A 14,418-nucleotide genomic window follows, 5' to 3' on the forward strand; every position below is an offset into this window, starting at 1 on the left:
TGGTCCACTTGGAAACCGCCAAGAACATATGGGACACTTGTGCCAAGCTTTATTCAAGCACTGCTTCATTACAAAAAATATATGATGTCTTACAAAACATGCTGCATACGAAACATGGAGATAATATTCATGAATTTTTGGCACGGTTTCGCGGTCTTCATCAAGCATGGAAACTAGCTCAGCCAGATTCCACTGATATTGTCGTTCAAGAACGACAAAGAGAAGCTTTGGCAGCAGCCATTTGCTTATCGAATATTAAACCATACCTTGAGGTGGCCAAAACTCAACTTCTAAGTTCTTCTGTTCTTCCATCATTTGATGATATTAGTGCTACATTACTTAGGATACCGGATCCATCCCCTCCTTCTCCTATTGATGCTCCATCGGCGATGTTCTCTGGCAATCGGGGAACATCTTCCTCATTCCGAGGACGAGGCAGAAATATGAGAGGGGGTCGAACTATGAGAGGGGTTGAAAAAAAAGGTGGTAGAACGGGTCAGAATTCTTTCCTTACTGAGCCTCAACTTTGCACTTATTATGGCCGTCAGAACCACCTTGTGGTATCATGCTGGAAACTTCATGGCAAGCCTGATTGGGCCACAGCTAACCCAGTCTCAGTTAACGTTGAGAAAAATGAAGATAAGGTTGAATCATCATCCGAAAATGTGACTCTTACGGCTGAGGACTATGTTGCATTTCAGAAAATGAAGTCCTTCATGGAATCATCTATTCCCTCATCATCTACTGCTGCCACTACTATTGCCTCAGGTATGCATTCTTCCTCGTCTTCCTCTTCCTCTTGGATCATCGACTCTGAGGCCTCCGAACATCTATCAAGTAACAAACACTTGTTGTAGTCCTTATCTCCTTGTTATCCTCATAAATTCGTTACTATTGCTGATGGTACCCAAACCAAGGTCCTTGGCAAAGGTTCCTCCTCTCTTACTTCATCTATTCCCCTTCAAGGTGTTTTGTTTGTTCCTCAATTTCCTTTAAATTTGCTCTCGGTTAGCCAATTGACCAAACAATTAAATTGCTCTATCACCTTCTCACCGTCTTCTTGTGTCTTTCAGGATCTCACTACGAAGCAGGTGATTGGTGGCGGCCATGAAAAGGGGGGTTTGTACTACTTCACTCTTCCACCATTAGCTGCATTATCTTCCACTACATCTGAGGCCCAACTTTGGCACAACCGACTTGGTCATCCGTCTACCCCTTCACTTCGTTATTTGGTTCCATCTTTAAAAAGACTTTCTAATATCAGTTGTGAGGTTTGTCAACTAAGTAAACATGCCAGGAGTACATATTCTTCTCGTCTTACAACTACAAGTACTACTCCATTTGAGCTAATACATTCTGATGTATGGGGCCCTTTATGTGTCTCAAATATTTCCCAAGTTAAATATTTTGTCATTTTTGTTGATGATTTTACTCGACTGACTTGGTTATATCTATTTAAAGAGCGTTCCGAAATTCTTCCTTTGTTTAAAAATTTTCATGCTATGGTCTTGACACAATTTGGGAAGAAAATTCAAACCCTTAGATCTAATAATGCTAAGGAATACATGTCTCATGACTTCAAATCATTTTGTGAGAGTAATGGGCTTATTCATCAAACATCATGTGCCTATACTCCTCAACAAAATGGTGTTGCTGAAAGGAAGAATCGCCATCTTCTTGAAGTTGCTTGGGGCCTCCTCAACTCCATGAAGGTACCCTATTTTTATTGGCCTCATGCTATACTTACAGCATGCTTTCTCATTAATAGGTTACCTTCATCAGTCCTTCATCATAAAACTCTTTACTCTGTGTTATTTAATGGTGAAGATTCTTTTTCTCTTCCTTTGAAAGTGTTTGGATGTACATGTTTTGTTCATGTTACATCTCCACATAAAAATAAACTTGATCCTCGGTCTATGAAGTGCATTTTTTTGGGATACTCTCGCACCCAGAAAGGTTATGTCTGTTACAATCCTACCCTTCGGAGGATGTTTATATCTAGGGATGTGACTTTCTTTGAGGACACTCCCTTCTACTCCTCCCATGATGCTCCTCCAGGATGGACTTGTCCTTCTTCTACTCCTTGTCCGCTTGTGCCGTTCAATCTTGAAGTGGATCCATCCCCTGATACACCGGTCGTACCTTCACCTGTGGAGTTGTCAGATCCACCCGAGGTAAGTCCTTCTCCTCCTATGTATGGGCTTGAATTTGATACTCGGCCTATTGCTTTAAGAAAAGAACGTCGCTCTTGTACTACTTCGCATCCTATCTCAAATTTTATGTCTCACCATCGCTTGTCTTCTGAGTGTTTTCAGTTTCTTGCGTCCTTTTCTTCTACTTCCGTTTCGCAGTCGTATTAGGAGGCCTTGAGACATCCAGGATGGAAGACAGCTATGGATGAATAAATGCACACCTTATACGAAAACCAAACCTGGTACTTAACATCACTCCCGAAAGGTAAAAGACCTGTTGGTTGTCGATGGGTTTTTTCGATGAAACATAATCCGGATGGATCGGTTGCTCGTCTTAAAGCTCGACTGGTTGCTAAGGGCTATACGTAGTGCTATGGGATAGATTATGAGGAGACCTTCTCTCCTGTTGCAAAATTGAATTCGGTACGCGTCATCTTATCTATTGTTGTTAACTCCTCAAGGCCCGTCTATCAGTTGGATGTTAAAAATGCTTATTTAAATGGTGATATCAGTGAGAAAATTTATATGGTTCAACCACCTGGTTATGTGGTTGAGGGGGAGTCAGTATACCGGTTAAAAAAGTCTTTATATGGGCTTAAGCAGTCCCCTCGAGCATGGTTTGATAAATTTAGTCAAACACTCCTACGGTTTGGTTTTCATCGGTGCTCAGTTGATCATTCCGTATATTATAAAGATATGGTCGAAGGGAAAATATTATTGGTCGTATATGTGGATGATATTATCTTAACCGGTGATGATGCTTTGAGCATACAAGAGGTGAAACAGATGATATGTTAGGAATTCAAGACTAAAGACCTTGGTATGCTTAAATATTTTTTGGGTATAGAAGTTCTTCAATCCAAACATGGCATAATATTGTCTCAAAGGAAATATGTCTTGGATCTCCTTGAAGAAACAGGAATGAAGGGTTGTAGACCAGTTGACACACCTATGGATACAAATGTAAAATTATGTGCCACAAATGAAGAAGATATTGATATTGGCAAACACCAAAGACTCGTGGGAAAACTGATTTATCTCACGGTAACTAGGCCAGACATATCATATGTTGTAAGTGTGGTGAGTCAATTCATGCACAAACCACAAATTACCCACTGGCATGCATTAGAGAGAATATTACGTTATCTAACAGGAGGTCCAGGAAGAGGATTACTGTATAAAAAACATGGGCACTTCAACATAGAAGGCTTCTCATATGCAGATTGGGCTGGATCTCCTGATGATAGAAGATCTACATCAGGATATTGTACATTGGTTGGGGGAAACTTGGTTATATGGAAAAGTAAGAAGCAAAATGTGGTTGCAAGATCTAGCGCCGAAGCAGAATACAGAGCTATGGCCCATACCGTTAGTGAACTTTTATGGATTAGGACCCTTCTTACCGAACTAGGTTTTTATAAAAAGGGGTCCATGAATCTGCATTGTGATAATCAAGCAACCATTCATATCACTTCAAATCCAGTTTTTCATGAAAGAACTAAACACATTGAGGTGGATTGTCATTTTATACGGGAGAAGTTTCAAGCAGGAATAATCTCTCTCAAACATGTGTCATCTCAAGAGCAAGTGGCTGATATTCTCACTAAACCCATTACATCTAAAATCCTATCGTTTATATGTGGCAAGCTGGGTATTTATGATGTCTTTTCTCCTCCTGCTTGAGGGGGAGTGTTGGAAGATGGTCTCAAGCCCACAAGCTCAAGACAAGAAACCCACACGTCAAAGGAGTGGCATATGTGTAAAATATGGTATTTTTCATAAAGATGGCATAGAAGTGTAAATATGTGTTCCTTTTATGTCTTTTGTTTTATCAAGTTGTAGCCATAAGGGTATTGTAAAACTATAAATAAAGGCATTGGCTAAGAGGTAGGGCATTGAAGCACTCTCCTCTCTTTCCACAAATTCTTCCAGCCCTCATTTTTCTTTTTGACGCAACCCTCTTCTCCCTTAATCCAAACTCTCTTCTTCCACGTTCTTCTTCTTCTCTTCTCCTTCTCTCTTCTTCTTCTTCTTCTTCTTTCTTGTTGATCTAAAGTTCCTTTCATGAGATCCTAAATTCTACACACTTCTGTAAAACGATTGCCCTAGTTTTCTCTTTATATAGAAGACCCCGAGTTACAACCCGAGAGAGGTTAGAGAAAAACACTTGTAAGTGTGTGTGATTTCTCTTGTAAACTATTTCATCTTTGTAGTGGATTATTTTAGCAGTGGATGACATAACGTAGTTTCACCTTGAGGCGAACCTGTATAAATCCTATCTTTTTCGTGCTTGCCCTTATTTCTTCTGCGATTATTATTATTGCTCTTGTTAGTTTAGAATTAGGACATCTAATTCCTAACACTATTATCTTCAAATCGTCGGTTCTCTATTATCTTTGTCTACTAGAACTTTGTTATCTTCGGTTCTCTAGTATACTACTACTGCATCCCGTGCCTTTGAACATTAACAATAGAAGGTTCCATTAAACTCTAGCGTGACCTCTATCTTCCATGGCTGGATTACAATATCCAGTAAAACATTTCTACTGAAAGATCAGCTCATCTTGGATAGTTGTCTTTTCGTTGCCATCCATCTTTGTTGGCACCATTGTCATACAATGGTTTCTTAGGAAAGTTGACTCATCAGCCATCAATCCAATCAAATATTTTAGTTCTAGAAATTTTATCTTTGTTATTTCTGGAAGTTTATCTTTGGTATCTTATCATCCAACTGATTCAAAAGTCAAAAATCATCCAATTGATGGCAGACTCCAACCTCGGTTTCCATTTGCAGTAGGAAACAAGTTCGGAAGGTTCTACTAGGATTACCCAAGTATCTAATAGGATAGCTCAATTGTGAGAGCATCCAAGTGAAGGATAGCTTTGCTATGAGAGCATCCACACTACCACCTTTTGTCGAGGATTTTCTATGCTCAGAGGACCCCAATTGTTTTCGATCTTTGGTATTTTTGGTATCTATATGGTTTTATCTTTGATATTGATCTTGGTGTGATCTTACCAGTTCCAGACTTCTGCCAAGAACACAGTGAACAAAAAAATCAAGGTTTGTGATCTTTTCGAACAGAGCACGTAACCTGCAATGAACCAATAATCTATTTTGGGAAGATCTTGATTTGATTTTTCTAAGGCAACTCAGACCAGGTTCCAAACATAGCACATCTTGTTGATTATACAAGTTGCTAGAACTGCTTTGAAACAAAGATACAAGTTGGTGATTATACGAATTGCTAATCATACTGTTCGGGAAGAATATTAGTTGCTACTATTCATTGATATCATATATTGTATGATATATGTTGCTAATTTATCATAACTACCCGGACCGCATTCACACAGATTAAGCTTGGTCTAAGTCGGGCTAGGTCAACTCAAACTCATAAGTCAAGTTCACTCAGTCATCTCAACCTGGTCTCTTGACTCAGTCACTCAGCCTCTTGACTCGGTCCCTTGACTTTGTCTTGATTGTTACCTTGTGTTACTTCCTTGGACTATTATTGATTGGTGATAGCTTGAATTAAAATATAGATTGTCTTTGCCAAAGAATTTGCACTACTTCAGTAGATTAAGCGTATGATTAAGAATTTGCCGAAGATTTCTCCTATTGTTGCTACTCCTATAACAGGTATGGTCTCAACTAATTCTCCATCCTGGATCATTGACTATAGGGCTTCTGAGCACTTGACAGGTAATGGTACCCTCCTGACTTCTATATCTCCTTGTTTAGCTGAAAATTTTGTTTTTATAGCCGATGGATCCCAAACCAAGGTATGTGGGTGGGATTTACATTTGCTACACCTACCCTTCATTTAAAAGATGTCTTATTTGTGCCTGAGTTTCCGTTAAACCTCTTGTTCGTTAGTCAACTCACATAAAGGTTTAATTATTTTGTCACTATTTCTCCTACTTCTTGTGTTCTTCATGATCTGAAGACAAAAACAAGTTATTGGTGGAGATCGTGAAAGAGGGGGCTCTACTATCTTGATTCACCAGCACTAACAAACACAACTACTACTCAGCATACAACTTTTCAATGGCACAATAGGTTAGGACATTCATCTCTTCAGTCACTCAAATAGATTATTCCTACATTATAGTCTGTTTCAAGTGTCAACAACGAGACTGTCGACTGAGCAAACACCAATGGAGTACTTATTCTCCTCGCGATGAAACCAAAAATGTTACCCCATTTTCTTTAGTTTACTCTAATATATGGGGTCCTATGAACATTTTCAATGTTTCCCGGTCAAAGTATTCTATTATATTGGTGGATGACTTATCCCGGTCAACATGGTTGTTCCTCTTAAAAGAGAGATCAAAAGTCTTACCTCTTTTCAAGTCCTTTTGTGCCATGGAGTCTACTCAATTTAACACTACCATAAAGATTCTTTGTTCTGATAATGCCAATGAATATCTGTTTACGTACTTCCAATCATTTTGTCAAGAAAAAGGCATAATTCACCAAACCACTTGTGTCTACACACCACAACAAAATGGTGTTGTTGGAATAAAAAAATAGAGACTTCTTGAAGTTGCCCGAGCTCTACTCCATCTTATGCATGTGCCTCGCTTCTATTGGCCTCATGCTATCCTCACTGCCTTTTATCTTATTAACAAGTTACCTTCTTCTGTGCTTGGTAACGAGACATCATATTCTTATCTTTTTCCTGGTGATAAGCTATTCTCTCTCCCTTTGAGAGTTTTTGGGTGTAAATGTGTTATCCATAACACTTCCCCACATACTACTAAATTGGATCCCATGGAAATTAAATGTATTTTCTTGGGGTACTCTTGGCCTCTAAAAAGTTGTGTTTGTTACAATCCACTTTTTCAAAAATTGTTTGTTTCTAGTGATGTCACATTCTTTGAAGACCGGCCCCTTTATCCATATACCAGTACTCCACCTGATTTTTCTGTAGCTAATGAGTTTCCCAAACCTATTATGCCCATTGATGATTCTACAACTCATGGTTGTATTGATGTACCTACCACGCCCCTGAGTGTCCAAATTCTTCTAAGGTAAGCTCTCCTTCTCCACCTCCTATTTTTGGTCCTTCATTTGATACCCAGCCCATTGCTCATTGGAAAGAACCTAGGGCCTGCACTTGACCCTCTACCTCTCACCTCATTGCTCATTTTGTATCTACCCATCAATTATCTCAAACTTGCTGTCAATTTTTGCCTCCATTTCTTCTGTTGATATTCCTCAATCTTATCAAATGACCCTTCATAATCAAGGATGGAAAGCAGTCATGGATGAAGAAATGGTAGCTCTTTACGAGAATGAAACATGGCACCTTATTTCCTTACCATATGGTAAAAATCCTGTAGGCTATAAATGGATCTTCACTATCAAACAAAATTCGGATGGCAAGGTGGCCCGTCATAAAGCTTGACTTGTGGCTAAAAGTTATACCCAATGTTATGGGATTGATTATGAGGAAATTTTTTCCTTGTCGCCAAGTTTAACTTGGCACATCTTATTATCTCTGGCTGCTAATTCTTGATGGCATGCCTTTCAACTCGATGTAAAAAATATCTTCCTCAATTGCGATATTAAGGAGGAAATTTATATGCAGAAACCACCTAGATGTGGTTGAGGAGAAGTTGGTGTGCCACCTTACAAAATCCTTATATGGTCTAAAGCAATCTCCATGAGCTTGGTTTGATAATTTTAGTCAACCAATAATTCGTTTTGGGTTCACAAGATGCTCTATGGATCATTATGTATTTGTTAAACATACTGAGAAAGGAGTTATATTATTTGTTGTATGTGGATAATATTATTCTGACTGGTAGCAATTTCGATAGCATTAGTCAATTAAAAAGCAAGATATGCAGTGAATTCAAGACAAAAGACTTGGGACTTCATAAGTATTTTCTAGGTATTAAAGTTCTTCAACCCAAGCATGGTATTATCTTATCCCAGACGAAATATGTTCTTGACTTGCTTGAAGAAATAGGAATGATGGGATGTCACCCTACTAAAACTCCCATCAAGGCAAATACAAAACATTGTGTTGGCTCGGGTTAAGAAGTTGATGTTGGCTAGTACCAGAGACTAGTTGGCAAACTTATCTATCTCCCTGTGACAAGACCAGATATCTCCTTTGCAACCAGTATGGCCAATCAATATATTTATATATCTCATATGTCTCATTGGCAGGCATTGGAAAGGATTCTCAGATACTTAAAAAGGGCATTAGGACAAGGACTCTTATATAAGTGTCATGGTCATCTCAATATTAAAATATTTGCCAGTGTAGATTGGGTTAAATCACCAAATGATAGGAAATCGACTTAGGATATTATACTCTAGTTGGAGGCAACCTTGTTACATGGAGGAGCAAGAAACAAAATATGGTTACAAGGTTCAATGCAGAAGTAGAATACATAGTCATGGCACATGTGATAAGTGAAATTATACGGATTAAATCCCTTCTAGCTGAATTGGATTCCACAAAGAAGACCCTATGGAACTTTATTGTGATAATCAGGCAGCAATCCACATTGCCTCTAACCCTATATTTCATGAGAGAACAAAGCACAACGAGGAGGATTGTCATTTTGTGAGAGAAAAGTTGTAAGCAAGGATCATAAACTTTAAACATGTCTCAACTCATAGATAACTTACTGATATGTTCACAAAGTCAATCACTTCCATAATTCTCTCCACTGCATGTACTAAGTTGGGGTAATATGATGGTTTTCACCACCAGCTTGAGGGAGAGTCTTGAAAGTCATAAACAAACTTAGGTAGTATTGTTGTAAATATCTTATGTTCTTCATCTTTTCTTCACTCTTGATAGGGTGAAGGGTATACTTATAATTTATGTACTCTTGATATCTATAAATAAAGGTTAATGGGAGGGTGTGTTGCACTGAACACACCCCTCATTCTCCATCCTCTCTCCCCCAACTTCGTCGTTCTTCTTCATCTTCTCCTAAACCTTCTCTCCACAACTCTTCTCCTTCTTCTCACCCCTTAAATCTCTTCTACCTTGATAATATATATCATGGAATTCTAAGTTTCATTTATAGCTTCGTTAACTCAAACTAGCCATTATTTAACTGTTTTCAAAAATTAGTACTTTGATTGATTGATCACTTAAAAGCGATTGATCGATCATAATGATTACTTTTCTGTCAGATAGTGGCTTATTGATTGATGGATTGATTGATCAATATGTTACTGTTGGTCTAGAAAAGTTAAGTTGATTGATCATTTCTAGTAGATGAATGATCAATTGAAATTCCCTTTGGTTGTGTATTATAATTATGATCAATCAGTATATTTTCCTATGATTGATCATTCTTTATGTCCCCTACTAGCAAGGTTCTGACTGATCAATCATCCCACATGAAATTTGTTTGCCTTGCCAGAGATGATTGATCAATCAAGTAGGATGATCGATCATGCTTTATAGCATGAAATGGCCATGTGAAATTTGCTTGCCTTGACAAAGATGATCCATCAGGTGGGATGATCGACAAATCGACTATGGTTGATCGATCATGCTTTATATTTTGGCTTGCATAGTTTGTTGGCCTAGGTGACTTCTCAAGAGGGGGGTGAATTGAGATATTCAAATTAAAACTGATTTGTACAAGTTAATAAAATATCATGCATATAAGAAATTCAATATAAACATAGACATGCACACACCATAGGAAAAAAAATTGTTCTTGATATTCCCCTAGTGATAGTCATCATACAAGAACCCTTGCTTGGGAAATTTTCCACTATTACGCTCTAATAGTTTGAAAATTACAAAGAGACTTCGTCTCTCTTCAGCCACATGTGGCTCAATACACAATTTTCATACAATCCAATCTCCCCGAAAGATTGTTGAAAGATTCTAGCTCTAGTTAGGCCTTTCTATCTAGTTTATTAGGTTCTAGATTAACCTCTCACAATTACATAAAAGAAAGGGAAAACTTTACACCCCTTACTTGGAGAAATGCTTCTTCTTGAGATATCTTAAGTTTTTTCCTCCTTTGTAGCACATTTTAGAATGATCAAGGTGTTTGTACTAATATGCATGCAAGGATGATCAAAAGAGATGAAGGTTTTGCAAGGTGGGATCACTCTCTTTCTCTCTTAAGCACTTTGTGAAAGGGAATTTTCAAGATAAAGTTTTGTGGCTGGAATATATGCCAATAAATGCTCATGCCTCTCTTTACTCATGGTTTGGTGGGGTATTTATATCTTCCCCAAGTCAAACTAGATGTTATTTGCCTGTTGGCAAAAACCAGACCATTGATTGATAGATCACTAGTAAGTAATTGATCAATCAATCGATCATAACAGCTATTTTTCTGTCAGACAGTGACTTATTAATCAATGGACTGATCGATCAATATATTATCTTTGCTCCAGAAAAGTTAAGTTGATCGATCATTGCTAGAGGTCGATTGATCAATCAAGATTCCCTCTAACTGTGCAATACAAGTATGATCAATCAGTGTATTTTCATTTGATCGATCATACTTGAAGTCCCTTACTGGCAAGGTTTTGACCGATCCATCAAATCGAGTGGGGTGATCGATCATTCTATCTTAATTCAGCTTGCTTGGACAACTATGATCGATCAATCTCTATTGGATGATCGATCATGTGCTATAGCATGAAATGTCCAATATCATGGATGATCAATCAATCGGCTATGGTTGATCGAGCATGATTTATATTTCTAGCCTGCATAGTTCTGGATGATCGATCATAGTCAGTGACTGGTTGACTATTCCAATGCCAGATAAAATTATATGTCCTTTTAAAGCATGAGAATTTCTCTCCAAGTGTTTTAACATGTTTCTAAGTGATATGTATGATGATTCTAAACATGTATATGCAATTTAATATCCTAAAGCTCCGATCTTCACAAGTACTTAATGAATAGGAGTTAAAATACTCTCTTATATAAATTGATTGATTTTAACTATTTGTCTTTTGAAGCTTGAACTCGAGTCTTCATGTTGACTTCTTCCTACTGGGTGCCTCTTCAAAAGATGTTCTTTATTTTGTACTTGATGTCTTCATTTTGGTTTTTATGCTTTAAACCTTGAGATGCTCTTGAAGGTTATCTGAAATACAAGATTTGCAAGTTATTAAAATGAAGAAAATACAAGTACAATCATGTACATGGGAATAAAAAATTGGATCCTTGGTCAACTAGGATGAAGGCGGGAGTCGGTTGGGGATAATATCAAACTATTGTTCGATCCTCTGCCATCGTGTCGTCATCTCGTTGAAGAGGGATAAAATTTCTACTTGAGTAGCCCATCATTGTTCGCTTCTACAAGAGTAGAGAGCTGATCAGGAGACGATGATGTGCCTTCTTCCATTTGTCTCCTCCTTCCAAATTCATATTGCTCTGCGGGAGGCTCAGGACTCATCTCATATCCGGAAGTGGCTTGTTGTGGGGTTGTCTCCTTGGGTATCTTATCCATGTAAATCCACTATCCACACCACTTGGCAAACCCAAAGTTTTCAACTTTTACTTCTCCTATGGATATCTTCCTAGTAATGCCCATGGACACCTCATCCAAGAGGTCTATGCCATTATGGACAAGGATGGCAATAATCCCTTGTGTGAACGGTAGATTGTCTGCCTTTGAGTTAATAGCTATATCGACCATCCTACTGGCCATGAAAGATAGCCATCAACTAGAACATATCAGTTGTTGTGATCCAAGAGAGGGTTTCCATCTTGGGATTCAAAACACGAGTCACTATTTTCATGGCGACTCTCTTTGGCATGGTGAGGTCCCGTACCCTCACCTCGTAGGAACTCCTTATCGTCTATCCAAAGAAAGTAAAAATTGCAACCCGTATATTTTGAGAGAGGTCCTCATGGAGATCCATTGGCCAATTTTCCTTTATATATCTTGCCATGCCTATGACGGTGGAGCTAAGTAAATTATTCAAAGAGAGAGAGATTGAATGGAGATGGGTGTTTTCTTCATATAAGAAGAAATATTTAGACTATGAGGCCCAACAATTTCTAAGTTCATCTAAAATGGCTTCACTAGAAGGGGACACATGGGCTCCTCTCTCTCCAAAAAGCCTATGTAAGGCTGGAAGAGCTCTCCAAAATCTTCTATTTCCCTTTCACAAAAGGAAATATCAAATTTTCTTGGTTCAACGACACTTTTTGGAAATAAAACAGAGAAATACCTCTCTTTTTGTTCAAGTACGGAAGTACTCTCTCCTTTTAGGCATTTCTTCGCATACATCATTGTCCTTTCTTGATGTCTTCTTCTTTGTCGTGACCTTCGTTCATACCATGTTGCTCGATGCAGTTTTGAGAGAGAAAGTGATGGAATGAGAGTTTTAGCCTCAGATATGAAGAGAAATCTCTCAAAAAAAAGTGAAATAGGGATTTTAGTTAATTGAGCTCTAAAAAATCGTTGGGATGGGTTAAAAATTCGAATTTGGCTCTTCATCTTCTCCCCTACACGCTGTGAATGATTGATCATTCTATTTCGATTTAGTTGATCGATCAATGACCTTAACAGAGTGACTGAAATGTGATCTTTTGATTTCTATTTCACTCTTTTAGCACAATAACCATGGGATGCATTCATTAAGCTCATGTTTTTCAGTTGATGTGAATCAAGGTGGGTTGCTCATACCTAGTTGTACTCGAAGCTTAGAGAAATGGTCAAGTCCTAATGGTTTGGTAAAAATGTCCGTTATTTGATTTTCAATGGGAACAAACCCAATTCTAATAACCTTGGTTTGGACCTACTCTCTGATACAATGATGTCTAATACACGTGTTTTGATTGAAAGTGGTGAACCGGGTTCTTGTTTAGGCTTATGGCGCTCATATTGTCATAATGGACTGAAATTTCATTTTGCTCTAAATCGTAATCATCTAGTTGTTGTTTCATCCAAAGAAGTTGAACACAACAATTTCCACATGTTATGTACTCAACTTCTTCGAAAGTGGAGAATGCAACTGAGTGTTGTCTCTTGGAAGCATAATCGATAAACCTAATTGTATTGATGATCAATCATACCTTGAGAAATATAATTTGTTGAAAGATTTTGATTCAAACAGGAAATGATATTTTTATCGAGCATTTGCTTCAAGCCTCCATCCACATGATAAAGTCTTGAAAGGGCAGAATCCCAATCAACAGTCTAGATTGTTGACTTTGATCAGTGATCAAGATTGAAGGAACATGATTGCCAATTGATTGATGATAAAAATCAAAGCTCCCAATGGTCAACACAAATAGGTTTTGTCAAATAGTCAATCAATTGTTAAAATCATAATTTTCGTAAAACCTGGATCAATTACTAAGATCATAACTTATAATCGATGATTAAGAGAAGTGGATTATAACAAGGCCACCAACAAAATTAAATTAGATAAGAAGGCCACTTAAGCACCACATGTGGCATTACAAGAAAATTCCACCCAAGCAAAGGAAGTGGTACATGGGTGATATATGGTATCATAGGAAAACTCTACCTGAAGGAAAGAAGTGACACTACTTCAAATGGATAAAATGAGGTGTCATTATCTCATGGGAAGAAGAAAAGGTCTTGTCAAAGTGTTCTTCTCCCTTACATGGGTTAGGGGAGAAGGAGAAGACAAGTAACAGAAAAAGTATGGTGGTTCAACCACATCTACCATACCATAAATCCCTAATACGGTTAAGAGAAGACTTTTGGGAGATGAGAACTTTTTGATAGAGAAAATTTTACGAAAATTTTTCTTAGCTTTGGTGTGTCAAAACTTTGTTTGTTGGGAAGGAGAAACTTTATTATACTCACAATACATCAAATCTCAAGTTAGCCCCAAGCCCAACTGAATTAATGCAATAAAGGTTGCAACAAGAAATCATCTTTACCACTCGTTTGCGATTAATTATTATTGGATCTATCACACATAATATGGGATCAAACCTTCTTGTCAAGAGTCAAGTAGAAGTTAGCAATAAAATTAAAGATAGTCAACCAAGGGTGTTCTAGAGCATCTGCCAAATTAAGTGAGGTTCAAATCAAGTTTATGTGCAGAGATGGAACCAGAAAACTCTTTAGAGATCAGACCTCATCACCTAAAATATTTTTAACTTTTTCTCTTTTGTTTTACTTGCATGATGACAGATAAGGTAGGAGATCAAAGATACATGAAGAATTGAGAAGCGCTTAACACTTGCCAAAATTCTCTCAGGCGGTCGTTATAACTTTGGTT

Source organism: Aristolochia californica, unplaced genomic scaffold (assembly GCF_029961685.1).
Source record: "Aristolochia californica isolate CCGP_79_NKW_82.1479 unplaced genomic scaffold, dmAriCali1.0.hap1 SCAF_8, whole genome shotgun sequence".
Taxonomy (NCBI): Eukaryota; Viridiplantae; Streptophyta; class Magnoliopsida; order Piperales; family Aristolochiaceae; genus Aristolochia; species Aristolochia californica.